Raw genomic sequence first — 21925 nt, forward strand, 5'->3', positions numbered from 1 at the left:
AACCCATCAGCAGGACCGATACCTGCTCCTTTGTGCAAGGCGGAACAGGCTGAGCACTGCTCGTGCCCTACAGAATGACCTCCAGAGGGCCACTGGTGTGAATGTCTCTACCCAAACAATCAGGAACAGACTTCATGAAGATGGCCTGAGGGCCCGACGTCCTGTAGTGGGCCCTGTGCTCACTGCCCAGCACCGTGGAGCTCGACTGGCATTTGCTCAAGAACACCAGAATTGGCAAGTCCGCCACTGGCCCTGTACTTTTACAGGCGAGCAGGTTCACCCTGAGCAGCTGTGATAGGCGTGAAAGAGTCTGGAGAAGACAAGGAGAGCGATATGCTGCCTGCACGTCGTTCAACATGACAGGTTTGGTGGTGGGTCAGTGATGGTCTGGGGAGGCATATCCATGGAGGGACGCACAGACATCTACTGCGTAGGAAATGGTGCTCTGACTGCCATAAGGTATCGAGATGAAATCCTTGAACCCATTGTCAGACCCTACGCTGGTGCAGTAGGTCCTGGTTTCCTCCTAATGCGACAATGCCCGGCCTCATGTGGCAAGAGTATGCAGGCAGTACCTGGAGGATGAAGGAATTGAAACAATTGAATGGCCTTCACGATCCCTGACTTAAACCCAATAGAACATCTGTGGGACATTATGTTTCGGTCCATTAGGCGCCAGGGTTGCTCCTCAGACTGTCCAACAGCTCAGGGATGCCCTCATACAGATCTGGGAGGAAATGCCACAAGACACCATCCGTCGTCTCATTAGGAGCATGCCCGGCGTTGTCAAGCATGCATACAAGCTCGTGGGGCCACACAAGATACTGAAAAGCATTTTGAGTAGCAGAAATTAAGTTTTTGAAAAAATGGACTAGCCTGCCACATCTTCATTTCACTCTGATTTTAGGGTGTCTACACAATTGAGCCCTCTGTAGGCAGAAAACTTTTATTTCCATTAAAAGACTTGGCATCCTTTTGTTCCTAAGACATTGCCCTGTCGTTATTTGTATAGATATCCAACTTCATATTGAGATCTGATGTATCTAATGTGTTTCTTTAAAGTGTTCCTTTAATTTTTGTGAGCAGTGTATATATATATATATATATATACACACACACACACATATATATAATTTGTGTGTGTGTGTGTGTATGTATGTATGTGTGTGTATATATGATGTAGATAGGTATGTATGTATATATATGTGTATATGTAGATATGTATATATGTATATAGATATGAAGATATGTATGTGTATATATAATCGGTTTGAGTTTCATGGTTTGTTTCAATTACAACAGTATTTGTAGGACTTGTGTTGAAGAGACATTCAACATCTGTCAAGCGTTTTAAGCATACAACCGGTTTCATCGATAACTTCAAATCCAGCTTTTGAGAGTTTAAACATTCATAAACATTGAAGTGTCCACTACTGAAATCGTCACCTGTCAATCTAAGATGTTTAAGAGGCATTGGCGGTTGTCGAAAGGTGTAAAATATTTGGCCATTTCGGTACACTTGAAAGCGACAACCGAACAATTCAGCGGCAGCCATCAACTCACATGCAGATCCATAGGTGAAGGGCTTAAGCATTTCATTCTTATAGTGCTCCTGTGTAATATAATTATCACCTGTACCGTCATCAGTCCACACCTTGAACCTGTCCCAGTCATTCAATACATAAGACACAATGTTTCTCTGGATATCAAGAGTGAGCCTGATATAGCCATGCAATATGTAACACAGAGAATGGAAAAGGTAGTTGCCATCTCCGGGCATGGAAACCACACGGTAAGTGACAGTTCTTTGATCGATGGTGATCACCTCGATAGACATGTTAATGGGGGTACTGGAATGATAAAGGAAATGGGTATCTGAACAATGTAAAGTAAGTCTAAAATACCTACACAATAACTATAATCGTAATAAATGAACAATAAAACAGTGGAGAAGCCGTGGATTAAATAAAAAGGCTGTAGTTATCAGCAGGGAGACGTGAATCCCATGGCGAAGCAAGGAAGGGAATGTAGAGACTGGAGCGACGGACGGCCTTATATAGGCAGGCAGCCAACAATGTGGGAGGCGTTGGGATTGGGGACCCAACACCGCCTCACATGGTGACCGAGCTGCAGGCTATGGGCGATATATATATATGTACGTAAGTAGGATTCAGTTAGCGTTGGGAACCCGCGTACCAAATTTCTTGAAGATGGGCCCATAAGTAACAAAGACCATTGAAAAGTTCAATATGGCGGCCAACAGTGGCATCATACCACTGAAATAAGTGCGTACATTGGTTTCGGTTAAGCGCAGGGAACCCGCCTACCAAATTTCGTGAAGATGGGGCCATGAATAAGAAAGTTCAACATGGCGGACGTTGTTGACCGTTATGCGTAGAATTTTGAAATGAAACCTGCTTAACTTTTGTAAGTAAGCTGTAAGGAATGAGCCTGCCAAATTTCAGCCTTCTACCTACACGGGAAGTTGGAGAATTAGTGACGTTGGAAAATTCAATGTGGCGGCTGACAGTGTTGTCATACCACCGAAATAAGTACGTACATTGGTTTCGGTTAGCGCAGGGACGCCGCCTACCAAATTTTGTGAAGATGGGGCCATGAATAAGAAAGTTCAACATGGCGGACGTTGTTGACCGTTATGACCGTTACGCATAGAATTTCTAAATGAAATCTGCTTAACTTTTGTAAGTAAGCTGTAAGGAATGAGCCTGCCAAATTTCAGCCTTCTACCTACACGGGAATTTGGAAAATTAGTGACGTTGGAAAGTTCAATATGGCGGCTGACAGTGCCGTCATACCATCGAAATAAGTACGTATATCGGTTTCGGTTAGTGCAGGGAAGCTGCCTACCAAATTTCATGAAGATGGGGCCATAAATAAGAAAGTTCAACATGGCGGACGTTGTCGACCGTTATCGACCGTTATGACCGTTACGTGTAGAATTTCGAAATGAAACCTGCTTAACTTTTGTAAGTAAGCTGTAAGCAATAAGTTTGCTAAATTTCAGCCTTCTACCTACACGGAAAGTTGAAGAATTAGTGATGAGTGAGTGAGTGAGTGAGTGAGTGAGTCAGTGAGGGCTTACTTGAACTCATCAAGTAGGGATGGGCAGATCGATACCACAGTAATCGATACTTCGATACTGAAACTGAACTCATTTGGTATCGAGTACCATTAAAAATATCGATTACTGTTTTTTTCTGTAAGAAAAGCAAAGGTTCTTGCAAAGGTATAAAATATAGTAACGAACTTTCAACTCTCACATACTGAAATGAGCAGGTTCCCCTTGTACAAGCACAGACTGTGTACGAGATTCGCAGACTAAAAGCACAGCATTGTGTGCTGCTGCTTTTTACAGATGAAACAAATACAGCCATCCGATGCAGTGTTTGTGAGAAGAGTGAACAGTACAGTGGAAACACAAGCAGTCAGTTTAAACATTTAAAAAGCACACACCCTACCAACAGAAAGATGTTTGTAAAACATCAAAGAGATGCATATCTGAAGTACAGCAATTTAGATACAGTCAGTGACAGATAAGGGACGTTTCTGGAGAGATTTCAAAGTGGCACAAGACGCTATCCAGGTAACTCTGCTGCTAGCAGGTTTATGTAGGCGGGGGTTTACTGAAGAGTTTTTATTTGAATTTAACATTTTGCTGTTTACCACTCATTAATACTCATGAAGCATAAACCCCTTTGTCAGCATAATGAAGGACAGAGGAATTTGTCATGGGATCTGTTTTGTTTTTTCTTTGAAATAAAATGAAGGGTACAATATATGCACTGTACAAAATGCTTAATAGCTATGCCTAATTTGAAGATGAAAAGTAGTTTTTCTTTCCGAAACATAAGTGCCAGAGTAAATGTTAATAAAAATATTGATTATTTTGCAGGTTTAGTGGATTTATAAGTACTTTAATTGCATTTAATTGCAACAGCATCTAGTGTAATAAAATATAATTTTGTTTTGTGCTCCTGTCACCTCCCACATTCCAAAGACACACAGGTTAGGTGGAATGACGATGTAAAATTGGCCCCTGATATGTGTGTGTGTTTGTGTGTGTGTGTGTTCACCCTGTGATGGGTTCTTGCCCTGTCCAGGGATTGTTCCTGCCTCATACCCGCAGAGGCACATTGGATTAAGCGTAAAAATGTCAGTGTTATTTTTTCTAAATGCAAATTTGAAATTTCAGCACGACTGCAGACCCTTCAGCCACAACCTGTTGCAGCTTGTTTCGGCGCTGCTTTGCTTGCCTCGTCGGAGGACTGCGGGTTACCTTCACCATCCCGGCATCCACCGCGGGTGACCAGTCTGTTGTCGTCGACTGCTTTCTGGGAGCCGCAGGACATTTTGCCAGACCGCAAGGCAGGCATCCAATTTCAGTCCCAGTAAACAATTAATTAACAACAAATACAGTGGAACCTCAGTTCACGAACGTCTCGGAACACGTACAAATCGGTTTACGACCAATAAAGTTCGCCAAACTTTTGCATCTGTTCACAACCACAGACTCAGTATACGAACAAGCCAGTTTCCCTTTTGGTTTGTGCGCGCCGATGATTTCTGCACATGTTCAGTCTCTCCCTGTGCATTCCCTGTGCAGCGAGAGAGAGAGAGACACGCACACACACACAAAGACACGCGCGAGAGAGACACACACAGACACGCACGTGAGAGAGACACACATGCGTGAGAGAGACACACACACGCGTGCGAGAGAGAGAAAGACGGCTGGACGCACAAGGCTTGTTTTTAAAGAGACAGATCCGAGCATTGTTTTAACCTCGTTGTATTTAATGAAGACTTTTTTTCTATTGGATTTTAACCTCCACTACACTTCTGTTTACAGCGATCGGTTTGTATCGTGCATTGTTGCAATGTTACTTTTCTTGGTGGTTTATTAAATTACGGATTTTTCAAATGTTCATTTTTTTCCCTGTGCTTAAAACTCATTAAAAAAAGTGTTTTTAGCGAGCGGATCGTAGCGCTACAGCTCAAACTCTTGCAGTGTTAGTTTTCTCTGTTGTTCAAGGTTTTTTCAGTGTTATTCAGTGTTTTTACATTTAGTTTACTATTACTCTGTGCATTCTATGGTATAATTAACTATATTTGTGCTTAAAAATCTTAAAAATATATATTTACATACAGTTCATACGGTCTGGAACGGATTAATTGTATTTACGTACAATCCTATGGGGGGAAATTACTTCGGTTCACGAGGTTCCACTGTACTACTAAAATTTTATAATATAAAATCAATCAGAGTGTTATTTAATTAACTGATATTTTATTATCCTATTAATAATCTCTTCTAAAAAGAATAACAAAATGTTGTTACAAATGGTTGTATCTTTGACTTCATGCAACAATTCAATGTCTTACATGCTATGTAAATGCTAACAAACTTGTCATGGTAAGAAGACATATGACATAAACACAAAACGTAACGATGAAATATAAACAGTGAAACATCATGCAATAAATACAAAGAAATATTCATATATAAAATGTACAAATAATAGGGTGTGTTATGATGGGCTGGGTTAAGACTTACTAAGTTTGTTACTGGGTTCTTCTACTTTCCTCCCTTAAGATTAACACACACAGATACACACACATGCTCAGAGATCCTATTTACACAAATATGTGTGATGACCTACTTTCGGTCACCCTGTGGTATTCTACATAGGATCTTTTCTATATACAGTAGTAAGTACGTAAAAGTGATGCCTCATGTCTGTCACTCCTCAGTTCTCCACATAGGGACTCACTTGTCATGGACTTGGAGTCTCAAGCACTAAAGAGTACCAAAGCATACAGTCCTAAACACTTCCACTAATGCTCATTAGAGGGGATATCACCGCCAAACCCAAAATGGTAATAAGGGAAAGGCAGTATTCCAATCATAATGAAGCTCTATGGAGCACAAAGGCTTGTAATAAGATTACCTGTAAGAAGAAGGTAGTCCAAGGTGAGCAGAGTCCTAATACAGAATCTGAAAGCAAGGCCAAGATACAGAGAAGAAGGGTGAAAAAACCCAGTAAAATCACAAGGCATAAAGAATTTACAAAAGCACAAAAATTCACCACTCCATGGCGCATTCAGAATAAACTTCCAGGAACTGTTAGAGACCCTGTAGATTTATAAGACGGAATGCAGTTCCTGGCGGTGATTGGCAGGCAGCTTATATACTGTACACAAACAAAAGCAAAAATAAAGAATGCTGCACATACGTAAGCAACCTAAATAAATGAATAAAAAAATTAACAAAAGAGACAGACAGACAGATGTTGGGAGCAAGAGACAGAAAACATGAATTTGAACCCCAGCTAAGGGAAGAAACCTGCCTGAGACATGAGACTCACTGTCACCAGCACTAACAAATGCACAGATGTTTCTCCAAGACACATGGAGGCTCAGCACCCCTTTAGTTATGTGTCACTTACCAACAAATGGGGTCTTACTTCTGACACACATATTTTTTTTATTGACCTTGCAGCCTTGATAATCATGTGAGCAAGAAAGCAGAAATCTTCTCACACCAATTACTCTAATATTTACTTTAAAGTGACTTGAACATGGGAAAGGTGCTATATAAATAAAATATATTATTATTATTATTATTACTTCAGTCACTCAAGATAGAAAGACAGAGTATAGAAATGTGAAATCAATGTGGTATTTATTAAAGTATATTAATACCTTTAGTAGAAGAATGATAGCTCTGCGGTGTGCTGGCGCCCTGCCCAGGGTTTGTTTCCTGCCTTATGCCCTGTGTTGGCTGGGATTAGCTCCAGCAGACCCCCATGACCCTATAGTTAGGATATAGCAGGTTGGATAATGGATGGATGGATGGATGGATAGAAGAATGATAATACAAAAATAGATAGCAAAATAGATAAAATAGATAGCAAAAGTCTAGACATAGTCTTAGAAAAGCTTACTAAATATCATCATTGTCAAGGGTGACGTTTTTATTTAGTAATTGGCGTGATGGAGAGGTTTGTGTTATCCAACATTTAAATGGAATGGTCTCTCTTTCTTTCCCTTTCTTTCTGACGTTCCTTGATCTCTGCCACCAGTTCCTATTTTGTTGTTTCGCTGGCCTTCAGACAGGTCATTATTTATGCTGAAATTGCACATGGGAGCTCTGGGATAGGTGACGTTACACACATTTGATTGGCTAGCTGTCTTTTTGATGAATGACTGTGCTCAAAGTCTTTGATCCTTTACGCACCTCTGCACTGTCTTCTGTTCACAAGTTATAAACTGGCTGAAACAGCTTTTGATCATAAGGTCATGAGGCATATGCAATAGAATAAATAACCTTCTTACACTCCCTTAATCCAGTTTGGGGTCCTGGTGTGGAGCCAGAGCTTATCCTGGTCAATAGCTGTAGACAAGGTACCAGTACATCACAAAGCATGACAACTCACACACAGGCCAAGTTTAGCATTGGTGTAATTTGTCAACAGCTGTATATTACTTATAATACATAAGGCTAGTAAGATTTAGTCATATTCTAAAGATGAAGCCCTAAAGATTCAGATCGAAGAGGTAGTGCATCTCCCTTCCCTCTCATTATTTATAGAATACAGTTAGTCCTCTGCTAGTGCTTCCGACTAACTGAAATCAATTTAATTAGCAACTTGGAAACCCATGCCAATTTGATAAAAATTACAGGGCAGTATGGTGGAAGAAGAACATGTAGAAGGTAAACAAAGTAGAAAAAGGCAAACAATGGAATAGCCGATTAACATCAAGGAATGGACTGGTATCGAAAAATATAAAGTACTTGTGAAAAACAGTCAAGACCTTCAGTAGTGGAGAACCATAACACCTAAACTTCACTGACAGCACTGAAAGGTGGTAGTGGTGGAGGAGAGTTAGAGAAAGAGGAGCATTTCCACCTCATTGCGCTTGAACACTGCTTTAATTCTAGGCTAGAACATATGCATTTTTTGCTATTATTGTGTGGGTTTCTTCCTACAAATACTCCAGTAACCTCCCATAGCTCAAATAAATGCAGTTATGTTGTCTGGTAATTTAAGTGTGCCCAAGTGTGTCCAGTAATTGACTGGGATCCCATCTATGCTTAGTTCCAGTTTAGTTCCCCTAACCTACAAATCCTAAATAAAAAGATGAAGTGTGCCCGTAAAACGTATGCACAGAATTAGAATAAGCAAGCAGCAGTACACAGTAATCTAGTGTCTTCATGGCTTGAGTTTTAATGTTTTCCTTTCAAAGATGTTCTTTTCACTAAAGATGAAAGTTAAATACAGTTAAAGTAATAAAAAAAAATTGAATAATTCTAAAAACAGTGAATATATACAGTCATGCTTTTAAGGACTGGTGACTCCATATGAGTTTATAGATTTTACTGGTAATAAAGGTTTCAGTTTTTCTGTAAATTGCTTGTTGATTTGTTCATGGGGAATATGGTTTTCTGCAGTATGATTTTAGTATTTGTATCTTGGGATACATACAGCTTTTTGCTCTAGAGCTAAAATTAGATTTTAGCCACATAGACTGACAAATTGAAATGCTTGAAATGACACATAATTTAAACTTGCGATGTTGTGGTGGAAAACAAATCTCAATGTGTGATGTACACTGTCTACAAATGTTACTATACCATATTTTGTACAATGGCAGTTTTTGGATATATAAATCAAAGTGGTTGGTAACCTTAACACAAGCAGGGTATTTGATTTTTCGTCCCACATTATTGCTATAAGACCCTTTTACTTTACTGTGTGAGTAAATTCAAAACACGTGCAAATGCTGTTTTATTAGATGAAAAGAGGTCAGTGAATCAGGACACATTTTTAAAGTCCAATCAGAAATCGGAACCCTGCATGAATTTTTTATTCTCTCTGAGCAATTTTTATTGAGCAAACAAAAATTTGAATTCCTTTTGATCCTGGTCTATGATGAAATGGGGAAGCAGACTTTAGATGTAAGCTGCTGGATTAGTGAGCAAACGCAACCGGCTGTTTCAGATGTCATGCATTCAGAATACCTGCAAACAATTGAGTTGCAATCTGTAAGTCACATTTATTTGAACGTAACTTGTACCTAATAATCAGATGTTACAGTAAAAACACAGTTAATGACAGCAAAATCTGTATTATATATATATATATATATATATATATATATATATATATATATATATATACAGTATATATAAATTGACTACAATCAACAACTGTAGTGTGATACTCTTTTTGTAAGGATGCAAGGACACATAGCATGCAGTTTTGTGGCAAAGTAATACAGAAGAATGCACCCCTGACCCTGCATAAAGTCATGTAACCAGCCTGAGCTTCACAGAGCCACTTAAGATGAGAGGAGTGACTAGAGAAACTAATGAAATAAATGTAAGCTTGTTATTAAACAGCAAACATCAACAGCGCATTGCCACACCCACCACACAACAAACCAACTCATGATCCCAGATTGGGACCCGAGTGTAGCCATGCAACGGGTGACACCTCAGCACCAGATTGAATGGAACAGTGAATGTACAGAATACTATAAAGTGGCAGGCCGCTGAATGTATTGAAAAAAAATCTGCTTTAATGGAAACAACAATATGTATCAATAGCACATTTTCATTCACAGGATGTAGCTCAAAGTGCCTTGCAAGATGTCAAAAAATATTTACAAGAAAAGAAAAACAAAAATAAATTAGTTAAAAATAATAACGAATAAGTAACAAAAAATAAATAATTTGAGGGCACCACTGAGCCCCCAAACCCCAGATATACAAGACCCAACAAAACTCCAAGTTCAAATATAAGTATTTTAATTAACACAAGTCTAATATAACAATCAACACAGCTAAATACAGACTTTGAATAGTCATTCCTTTCTCTCTCTGTCTCTCTTTTCTCTCTCCTTCTCTCCTGCCATGAGTGTTGCCGGCTGCCTCCCAACTCTGACTCATTTAGGTATGGCAGCTGGCTCCTTTTAAGCTAACCCTGGAGTTCTTCTAGTGCTATAGTTAAATAAAGCTGCACGTCAACTATATGGCTATGGTAGTTCACTTTGTGTTTCGAGATATGCTGGCCTAATGGGAGCATGTAGATTGAAAATAACAGCAAGTCCAAAATAGATTCTTCTGGTACACTCTATACATTGTCATGGATCCCTAAACCTTAATCACCACAACTAACAAAGAATTTTCTACACATTTAGTAAGAATGAAACCAATTTAAGATACTGTCCAAAAGACCATCCAATTATTTAAGGTGATTTATAAGAATATTGTGGTCTATGCTGTCAAATGCTACACTCCAGTTTAGAAGAACAAGAAAAGGTATGCAACTTGTGTTTGCATTAACCCACCAGTCATTTACTACTTTAACTAATGCAGTTTCTGTACTGTTATTTCTTTTAAAACCAAATGCAAGTGAGTAGGCCTCCACTGTTTACTGTGTGACAGTATAGACTACCTGGAGTCAGACATTTTAATTTCCCATAGCTAGTGATAATTAACATACCTTTTTGACATCTGCCTTTTTTGATCATGGGGTCCTGACAGCTTCAGTATTCATTTCATGTGTCCTCATGGTTGTATTCATCTTCATATTTTTATTCTTGGGCAGTTTTAATTTTTTCCACTTCTGTATTATACTGTCCTTTCTATGTCTGTTTCCAGAAAGTAGTGCTTAACTTTCCGGCTTTCATACCCACGTTTTTGTATATGAATATGTTATTTGACTATTTTTGCATAGTTGATTTGCCTTGTAAAGTGTTTTGAAAATATGATAATTTAAGAAGATTAAATAAAGTGATGACTAATTCATTGGAGAAAATATGCAGAACCATACAGCTTTTAAGGCCAATGTCAAGGTCTTAAAAAACGTTTAGTCTCAAAACCATTGTGATTCTGCACAGGACTGTTGAGTTAAGGATGGCGCATTCTGTGTAAACAGAGAAGGGTTAAGAACCACTTACACTCTTCAATATTTCATGTTGTTATATGCCATTAAATGTTTCCAGAAACAGTCAGATATTGCAAGTGTCATGGATGTTGAACACCCATTCATCCATCTATCCATTTCATTAGTCCCTATTTTCAATTCCAGGGTCACAGGGATCTGCAAACTATACCAACATCCACCCACCTCAGGTCTATTTAAGTAACTGATTAACTTTACGGCAAGTAGTTACACTCCTGACACAAAGGGAAGCACAGTACATGGAATAAACCCACATGAATATAAAGGAATGTGCAAAATTCATATACAACAACAAATTATTTTTTGCATAACTCAAAATCACACAAGGAATGCTTCAATGGGCTTTAGCAGGTCCTATTTTGTGACAGCCCCCCAGCCTTGATTCTGTAAGAAAACAAGAAAAGAACATATAACATAGCACAATAACCAAAATTCAAACTGGTCTCCCACTGGGCTATTGCACTTTTTAATATATATTCCTGGTCATATTTGTTTAAACATTCATTCTTCATGTAAGTCATGTTTGATGTTCATAATGTTGACCAAATCATTTTCTCCTGCAATGTAAAAATGATTATTGTTTACAATGAAGCCATTGCTGCCAGGATGGGTACTCCCTTTCCAACCTAAAACTGGACTAAGTGCTTTCAGTAAATGCACATATAGATCATTTTCCCCTACTACTTATGATCAAACCTCATGACCATAAAATGGACTGAGCAGATTGGATGTTCTAGACAAGGGGGACAGACTGCCAAGAAAATCTGACAGAATGAAGGGATTTCTGTCTTGTCGATGAAGCTTTCAAAAATGTCATCCACAATGCAGGTGGTCATGGTTCTTATTTGGCTGTCAGTTATCTTATAATATAAATGTCTACTCGTGGAAGTGTGTGTGTTTCTGTCTGGCCCGGAAGTGAGAGGTAATGTCGGAGTAAGGGCTCCACCTCTGAGGATACGCAAGCAAGGCCAAAGCAAAACCTCCAAAGAAGGAATCACTCGCTTAGTGGCTAATACAGTAGCAAGGTGAGCACATCGGCACACGGTATCCCTTATACTTTTCCTCCCGCCGCTAATACACAAGCAAAGCAAAACCTCAGAAGAAGGAATCACTCGCTTAGTGGCCTATACAGTAGCAAGGTCAGCACATTGGCACACGGTATCCCTTATACTTTTCCTCCCGCCACTAATACACAAGCGAGGCGAGCAAAACGAAACCTCCGAAGAAACTTTCAATTACGATTTCAATAGTTTCGAGGACCCCATGCTTTTTACAGCACGGGCTTACACAGCTAGGAATATATACTGTAATTATTAATCCAGTAATTTGGAGAGCCAGACAGAAATAGTAAACCTGATGTACAAGTAAGCTTTCCCTTAGCAAAATCATTGCTTTTTGAAGATTAAAATCAAGCTGCGCTTTTTAATCAAAGATACTCATTACATATACTTTTATAGAGAAAACTCTTGTTTTTTTTTCACGGTGCAATATCTAATTACTCTCTTCATTCATTATTTGGTATAATACGGTATTGTGTATAATACCTATATACTCACAGATATCTCCTTTATTTAGTACTGGAAGAAAACTTGAAAAGCAAGTGAAAACTATTCATCCCTCCCACCATCTGTATTCTCTGCCGCTTTGCCTTTTCAGGTTTGTGGGAAGCCATAGCTTACCCCAAAAGCACTCAGTGTAGATTGGCACCAACCACGAACAGGTTGCCAGTCCATCACAAGTCACACTCATGCACAGCTCTACATTCAGTCACATTAGGTGAATTTCGAGATCACAATTAACCTAATGTGCAATGCCCCATTAATAGGCTACAATGTCAAAACTACTAACGGCTTTGCCCTGCTGTTTCTTAGTGTGTGCGTGGGTCTGTTCCAGCAGGACAATGTATTCCATATTATAGCTGTTTTTCCCATCTAAGTACGTAGCTGTAAACATTAAAAAAACAAAAAACTTGCAGCATAATAGCTGTGTTGTGCTATGTAAAAAACAACTCATTATAGCTCATCAGGAATACGCACCAGAGCTGTGAATTGATGGTGAGGTTTGATTTGCACATATTTGCAAACACTATAGCAGCATATTCCGGACTGGTGTGCATTAATTTCATTCACACCTAAGAATTTTGGTGTGAAATAAACTTCACTCAGACATCAAATAATATTTGCATCTGACAAGTTTCTTCCCAAGTTACTATGGCAAAGAATTACTATGGCAACAAGACCTTGCTATTCTTCGCTAGGCTTCACTTAGCACAGCCAACGACAGAGTCTTGAAATAATAAACAAAGCTGTTGTTTGAAAGACCATAGTAAACTGTCTTTAATTCACTTGACTTTTGCTACATAGATGATAAAATAATCCTTTTATGTATAAATATGTGCACATATGCATGCAGGGAGGTTAGCATATGCTGCAAATTCAAAGGCTGCTGGCATCCTTCAAGCAATTATAGTTTTTGAGTGTTTGTTATAATCTTTAAACTTTGGCGAATGTTCTCATGGTCAAAGAGAGAAAGGTAGCCGAAGCAAAAGACATCACTATCTGACTGCCCTTCTCCCTTTTTCAATCCATATTTATGGCACTGAGGAGGTGATTGGTGTTAATTTGTGTGTAGGAAAATGTATTTAAAGTGATGGAGGGCTCACCAGTCTATATGACAGTCGCATGATTAGAATTGCTAAGATTTGTGAACAATGTAAAAAACATGGACTAAGGCACTATAAATTTGACTTGGTGTAAACATAAATACATCCCAACACAAATCCAAAGTTATAATCTTGAGCTCCATCTACCCATTTGTTAATTAAAAGTCTGAACTTCAACCCAAACAGACAGAGAAGCAAGATGGGTAAAAGAAACATTAGAACATTAGGACAACTGTGATGAGAACAGGCCGCTCTATTCACTGGGTTCTCCAAAAATTAAGTCAAGATTTCAAGGTCTCTGAAATGCTACTTTCTTCTTTCTACCACACTACTTGGTAATTCATTCTGTGTCTGTGGTTCCTTTTATGAAGAAAAACTTTCTAACATTTGTGTGAAATCTGCCTTTAACAAGTTTTCAGCCACGATCCCTTCATAATGTTAAACTCTTCCTCCTCCTCCTCCTGTCATGTCACCTCTTAAATACCACATTTGGTTAAACTGAAAAGGTTCAACTACCCCAGTTTCCAATTTTTTCTCAGCTCATAAAATTCAGTCTCTGATTATACTGCCTGAGAATGGTGATGTGTTGCATGTTGATTAATGCATCTAAGTACGAACTTCATTGTACTCTGTACATGTGACAGTAATAAGCAAATACTGATGGCCTGTTAGGACTCAACTCTGGAAGAGAAGGGAGACCATTGAAGAGTATGCGTACTCCTACACACACACGCACATACCTGCACTCACTTGCACTGCACGGCCAATTTAGAGTAGTCAAATTGTTTTCTGACTCACTTAATTCAGTTTAGGGATGCAGGAATCCAGAGAATATCCCAGCAGCCTCAGCATTAACATAGGAGGCAATCAGGATCTGACCCAGCACTTACAACTGATTGTGCCAACTCTCTTGATTCCTCATTTGTTCATAGCTACTGTACATACTTTAATCTATAAGACCCGTGCTCTAACATGTACAAAGACTATAAGGTCTACATGTGATATTTTAAGGCAGCATTGTCAGACAGTATCTTCTGCAAGAGTACATGTTCTACTCTGCTTTGGGTAACAACCATCAGAATATTTATGAACAGTGACACAGGACTCTCTGCATGAATGAGCCTCTGCTTTTATCTTGTCCACATAAGAACTTCAATTCATATGTTTTGGTTTAAATTCATTCAGCTAATATAATATATTAATACAGCAAAGTGCATCAAAAGATTACAAATTAATAATATACCTTATCATGTATAAGATGTGAACCAGGAAAAGAGTACATGAGAGAGATAAAGGCATTACAATGAAAAAGAGTGGCTTGATTAGAAACTCCCTGTACAAGCTTGCAGAAATTCCTTTTCCTTACTACTTTTATATTGTGAAATACAACACACACACACAAAATGTAGAACTATAGCTTAACAAAATGACTGGATTTTAAAAACTGACCAGAAAGTTAAAAAGAGCAAGACCAGTCTCCTTTCTAATACGATTTCTACTTTGATGAAAGGGATTTGGCTTTTTCAGGGCAGAAGGATTAGAAGTCTGTTTGCTGAGAGCCAAGAGACCCACTAGAGATTTACTGTAGGCTAAGGCGATGTGTAATTAAAAAAATGTGGAGTACCTATTCCTTTTCTCAAAAGAATTCTCCTTTCCTATTCATCTTTCACAATATGGGAGCATGAAACACTTCTGTTGACTCCTTTATATATTTTTGGCCTTTTTTGAGATTAAGCTTTTCTATATTAAGGAATCATACTGGGTTAAGTGGATAATGATGACATTTTCTAGAGAAATCCACTCTGGGCTCTTTCCCAGAAATTGTGCGCAAGCATTGCCTGCTGGTTTGACTGTTGTCATTTTATCCATCATTATGAAATGCTTTTTATCTGGGGTGGGTTTATTTTTTAAAACAAGACAAGAAGAACATTTTATTGTGGAGGTTGATGATAATGCAAAAAGGAATTGTGTATAATTAACCTCTTGCAATACAGCTGTGAAATGGGCACCATGAGGATGCCTTTTCAAAATCCCACCAATTTTAAGCTCTCCAAAATAGCAGAAAATGTAAGCATTTGAAAGGAATGATTTAAGGGAAAAAGAGAATAAGAGAAAATATAACTCTGAATGTCACAGTGAAACAGTGGTCGGGAGTCAAGCATGACAGGAGATGAGCCTAACATTGTGTACAAGGATTAGGGTTAGGGTAGGTTTGCCAATCCAAAATGAGTTGCTTTAGGCTGGTGTTACCTTTCCTAGCAATTTTTGGTTATCCTCATATCTCTGATTCTTCAATTTGCTTAATTTTCATGGTCCTTTATATTCAGCAATCCAGAATGCACCATTTTCAGCTAATTGCAGTGCTTTATTTTTTATCACACAGAGCAGTCAGATTTCACTGTTGTAGTCATGTTTTCATATATACTAATTTATTAAATTAAGTTTCTTATTCTTTATTAACTCAACTTGCCTCGCTGGTTCCGCAGCAAATCACCTTTTTGTTCAGCTGTAAAGTCTATTGCATTTCTTCATCTTGCCAGCAAGGAACAAGTGTAATTAGACAAGCTCAAGATGCACGCCAACCTTTTTAGTGCAACTGGTGAAAACAAAAATGTGATAAAAATGAAGTTTGGTGAAAGCTGAAGTGGAAGCTGAAAATGAGACCCCATTCATGATTTAGTCCCACATTTTAATTTAAGTGAGACTAAGAAATTGATCTGTGGGTCCTGAGTTCAAATTCTGGCCAGCGGCATGTCCTTGTGATTTTGCCACATTCTTCTTGTGTCTACATGACTGTTTTTCTGGATAATCCAATACTTTCATCCGAAGGTGATTCGGTTAGTTCATTCTGTGTGTGTTTTGGCGGTGAGTGTGAGTGTAAGTATACTCAGTGATGGTGTAGAAGGGGCTCCAGCTCTCACTGACCTTAAACTGGGTAAGGGTGGATCGATAGTAAACACACTGTTAGGACATTGCGTTATGTAGAAAAATAGCAAAAGATACAGCATGCAATGAAAACAAAATGCAGTTAACCTTAGCACGCTCCTTGATTTTAACTGATCGAAAAAGAAGGATTTGCAGGGTTTTTGTATAAGTGTGCAATCTGAAATAAACCCAGCCCAGAACACATAACAGTATAAAAACTATAGGCCATGATATGCTTTTTTTGGCCCACGCAATATGCTGGATTTATTATACAATGAAAAATGGAAAGTTGTGCCTCACTCCCTGCATAATGTCAGGTACCTCTTGACACCCAGCCTACACCAAAGTAGTATCACCTATGCAAGAAAGAAATAAAAAGATACATCAGCTTCACTACTCTTAAAGCTATATCAAAAAACTGAAGGGAAAATCCAAGATCTGGTTAACCCACTAAGTGTGTTTTAGTAACTTTCTTGTAAATCTTGTCCAATTAAATTTAAAGAAAAGCATCTGGTCAGCATCCCAAAAGGTTACAAGTTTGGTGCTTGGGTCTGTTATAAAGGAATGACATTTTAAACCACACATACAAGACTAACAGTAATCCATTTCATATTTAAAAATGCTCCATGACCATGAACTGGAATAAGCAGTCTAAAGGAACGGATGCATTGATATAAAAAGGGTAATCCAGTCTTCACAGGCAGTCATAGCCATTAAAATGAGTAAAAATAAAATTAGAAAATAAAGCATATTTTCAAAACACAGGGTATATAGTTGAGCATGTTTTCGTGGTCTATTTTTTTTGGAATACTCAGTAATAAACATGTAACAGTTTTGCAGCTTTTACGGAATATCAGTAAATGAGAGTAAATCAAAGTACTGTTATTTTTCTACTTCTTTTGTGTAAAATTTGTTTGCTTACTAATGTTAAAAGCAAAAGAACAGCTACAGTAGAATCCTGCATGAGTTCTGTTTTCAAGAACCATATTTGCCCTGTGCCCACTACAATAAAATGATACAATTTACATTATGTTTAATCATCTTCTACATTGTTGTCGGTGTTTTAACAAATTTACATTTATATGTTTACCAGTTTTGTATTTAGCAATTAATATAATCTATACTTATGTTTTAATTGAAAATTGTTCACAGTGCTCCATGCCTGCACTGACTGAAGAGCTCTTTACAAAAAAACTCACGCTTTTTATTTTCTTTTTTCTGTACACACACAGTGCACCAACCACCACAATAAACTCAGTCCGTTCTCTTCTTCTCCTTCTATTGCCTCCTCTACTCCACTCCTCGCAAACTCCGTCCTCTTCCACCAAAATCCGGCTCCTTGAATGGAGTGAGGTGGATCCTTTAATACTGCACCCATATGTGGTCCAGGTGCTCCCTGATGGCCTTCCTGCAGCACTTCCTGGTGTGGCGGAAGTGTTGCATGGGCACCCAAAAGCACTCTGGGTGTACCTGGTTCCTGTTCTGGCAGCACTTCCTGGGGTGGTGGAAGTGCCACATCCATGGCTCTGGAACCATCCAGGCGCCCCCTTGTAGTGGACGGACACTGGAAGTGACATAAGAGGTGTTTCTAGTCGTCAGTCATCCTTTTGCAGAGGAAGAAAGAGAGAAAGATGTTAAGACACAGCACCAACCCCTGGTGTGAAGGTGGTATGACAGTCATTAGGGCCCTTCAGCTGTACCCTATGTACATGTGCATGACAGGGTCCAACCCCTGCAACCCCTCCCTCCTTTTGTCTGAAACCATTTGGTCGGGCAGTACAAACTTTGAGGTCATGAACCCAGAAAGAGCATCGGCTTTGGCATGGAGAGAACCATGACGATGGAGGACTTTAAACTGATAAGGCTGAAGGTTCAAAAACCATTTAGTGACTTGTGGGATGCATAGTCAATTACCAGAGTGAACTCGCAGCCCAGGTAGGAGGTAGGACCTTAGCTGATTAATAACCCACTTCTTTTTCCACTACCGTATACCTAGTCTCGCAGTCTAGTAATTTCCAGATCAGGAACATGATGGGGTGCTAAACACCATCGAACCCGTGGTTCAGGATGGCACTAAGACCTGTGTCTTGGTCTGTAAAATAAAAGGCAGAGAAAACCATGAGTCATCAATACAGGTGTTGATGTAAGGGCCTGTTTTAAGTCACAGAATGAGGCGTTCCCTTTAGCATCCCATATAGTCGTATTTGAGGCCTGCTTCTTTGTAAGGTATGGTAAGGGCGCTAAAGGCAGGAAGGCTTGGACTTGCTGCTTTGATTTTGGACAGGGTCATTTCATGATGGCATCAACTTTGACACATTGTGCCCTTGTCGTCCCTTGCACACTAAGTAGCCTAAATATTTGTCCTCAGTCAGCTTTGCTTAGTGCTGGGATCACGCAGGATCACATGTGCTGTACATGTTTCTCTGAGGTACCAGAACAGATGATGATGTCATCCATGTATGTAGTATAAGAATTGTGGGGACGTAGCACACTATCCACCAGATGCTGGAAGGTCGCCGGAGCCCTTTGCAAACCAAATGGGAGGACATGATACTATGATACTCCTGAAAGCGTTTTTTTGCCTGGCAGATTCTGTTAAAGGATTTTTGCCAGTACCCTTTCATCATGGCCTGAAGTAGGGCTTCCACGTCCTGTTGCTCTTTCATCCTAGCAACAAATCCTGCCGACTACACCAATGTAAAAGAAACAGACACAGTAGAACAGCTACAGAGCTGACCTTGCACTGCCGTTAGAGACGGTGAATCACCGATGGCCCTGGCCACAATAGCATATGTGTTTTCCCCATATTTATTAATAATTACATTTTTATTATAACAAAATATTTTTATGGTACCAAGAATTTTGTTACAGTGTGATTCCACCTGATGGACTGTATAATGCATTTGTTGATGTTATTGAGAACAGCAGAAAAATAGTAAAGCCTTTTTGACAATAGACAAAATGTATTGTGTCCACTTCAACTCATAAGTGATGGTCACTCCAAGAAAATTAAAGCTGTTCACCCTTTCCACAGCATCCCCTATGATGCAGATGGAAGCATTGGGAGCCTTTTGTTGTCTGAAGTCTATATCCCGCAGGTAAACTTCTCCTGTGTAAGCTATCTCCTCATTGTTGGTGATCAGATTATAAAGGATATAAAGTTTTGATGTGGATAGTGGACTTTGGATGCAAAAATAATTCAGAAAGCAAAAAACAGGTGTACACTTAAGTAGTAAAATCCCACAATGCAAAGTAAAAGTTTTGTATGATAATTCCAGTCCAAATCCATAAAAGCAATAAACAGCTATGCTGAAAAAAATATAACTTGGCATTCCAGGTATGTAATGCTGAGGTCTGTTAAGTCCAAAACCCAGTTGCAAAGGGTGGCACTGAAGTGAGAGTCACTGGTCTGTAGTCATTCAAATAGTCCACTTTAGTTTTCTTAGCCGCATGGATGATTATTACACTTTTGAACCAGAGAGGTAGCATATATTCTCTCAGCAAAATATTAAAGATGTCAGCTAATTGGTTATTACAGGTTTTTAAACACACCCTGAAATTCCATCCAGAGCAGATGCCTCATGTATAATATTTTTTTTGAAGATAATAGTATAATAATTACAAGCAGTAAAATGCTTAAGGGACATGGCAGCAAATGCTGCAAAGTAAAGTCAAGGCTTGATTAAACTTTCCACAGTTGGTGTTACATGGTCTGTAGCCTTTGTGTCTGTGAGTAGTGAATTAGCAATTTATAATTCCTTTAACCTCATTTCAGTGAGGAAATGAAATTTGAAAATTGCTGGGCCCATTGCAGGTCTACACAATGAGAATACTTTTATAGCAATCTACCTGTCAAAATTAAGGAAAAATCATTCATTGATCCATTTTCTGAACCAGCTTTTTCATATATAGGCAGAAGAGTTTACATCGACATTAAAAGTCTGCACTATAACTCTGATATATGAATCTGCTTGAACAGACCTGCAGAAAATTAAATTTTTGTCTTTCACTTCAATTTAGAAATTCGGCCTTGTAGTTTTTTGACAGTGTACTTCATTTTCTCTTATATTTTGCTCTGTGTATTTGTCATTTGTGATCTCTTATTGCTGTATTACTATATCTTTGCATTCCTACCATGAACATCTTTTCAGAAATCTGCAAATTTGATTTCAATGCCAGTGCTTTGTTGTTGAAAAATGTTGATGTGCAAATTGTATGAAAGATAGCCTTGCATTGAGCTGAAGTGTTGTATCGAGTGACATCATTCTGACCACGCAAAACGGTGCATGCATCAGGCATAAATCACCCTTTAGCTTTCATTCCACATCTGAATCCATGTAAGAGAATGAATATTATGAAAATGCAGAATCTGTTTTCCTCTGAATTAGAATGGAAATGGAGGCAGCTTACTGACCTTTGTGACAAGGCAAATTGAAAAGGTTGGTGAACAAAAAAACATATTTGAGAATCCTTAATGAGAGAGAATTTGCTTAGAAATATTTTTTCTTTGGACAGATGCATGCTGACTCCTTTAACACTAGAATTACCAAAGCCTATGAAAAAACTTGTAGATCCGTCCCATCTTAAATCGCTTCGCACCTCTCCGTCAGTGTCTTTTGTCCTATAAATGTGTTGATAAGCAGCAAACAGCAAGCAGCCTACTATCACACTTGTTCTGTTATATTTGTACCTTTTGTGAAAGTGTTTATTTAATATTTGGACTTCAGGCTTCACACATTATGCAATTCATGTCTACATTTTGTCATTTATTACTAAAACATGAAAAACGTTTCTGTTTTAAAGATGTGTTTACATAGATTGTTGTAGACATGGAACACACATGAAATGCATGTGTTCCAAATAACGATATAGTATTTATAAAAAAATGCTGTGCGGCGGTGATAGTAGGCTGCTTACTTCTTGCTGCTTATCGACACATTTATAGGAAAAAAGACACTGATGGAGAGGTGCGAAGCGATTTAAGGTGGGATGGATCTACGAGGTTTTTCATAGGCTTTGGTAATTCTAGTGTTAATAGTCAATGAATTTAAATGAAAAATTCATTGTATTTTTTTATACATTAGGTTTATGCTTTGTTCTATAGTGATAAAGATTTACATCATATTATCTAAATTGTATTGATGAAAGTACCCAAAAAAGCCTTTTTGTCTTTGTAAAGGCTTAAATAACAGTCTATAGGCCGGCTCAAAAATGCATCTGAGTCAGAGCTCAGCTTTAGGTTTTGATTGTATAATATTTGCACTTGCCCACAACCCCAATTCCAATCAATTAATTAAATTATTCTTCCCTTTTATAATGAGTTGGGTAAGGGAAATTAACAGGAAGT

The 21925-nt window shown here is 38.5% G+C and overlaps 1 protein-coding gene across 5 annotated transcripts in view; it reads left to right on the forward strand.

The window, feature by feature from the left end:
- srrm3 (serine/arginine repetitive matrix 3) overlaps positions 1-21925 on the forward strand; it is a 474513-nt gene that overhangs the window by 159114 nt on the left and 293474 nt on the right. Inside the window, exon 4 of one of the 5 annotated variants that reach the window (XM_039756797.1) lies at positions 19613-19676. The exons of the other annotated variants lie outside the window; for them this stretch is intronic. The gene's annotated coding sequence lies outside the window, so the exon portion shown is untranslated. The remainder of the gene's footprint in view (positions 1-19612; positions 19677-21925) is intronic. 5 annotated transcript variants of the gene reach the window in all.

Source organism: Polypterus senegalus, chromosome 6 (assembly GCF_016835505.1).
Source record: "Polypterus senegalus isolate Bchr_013 chromosome 6, ASM1683550v1, whole genome shotgun sequence".
NCBI lineage: Eukaryota > Metazoa > Chordata > Cladistia > Polypteriformes > Polypteridae > Polypterus > Polypterus senegalus.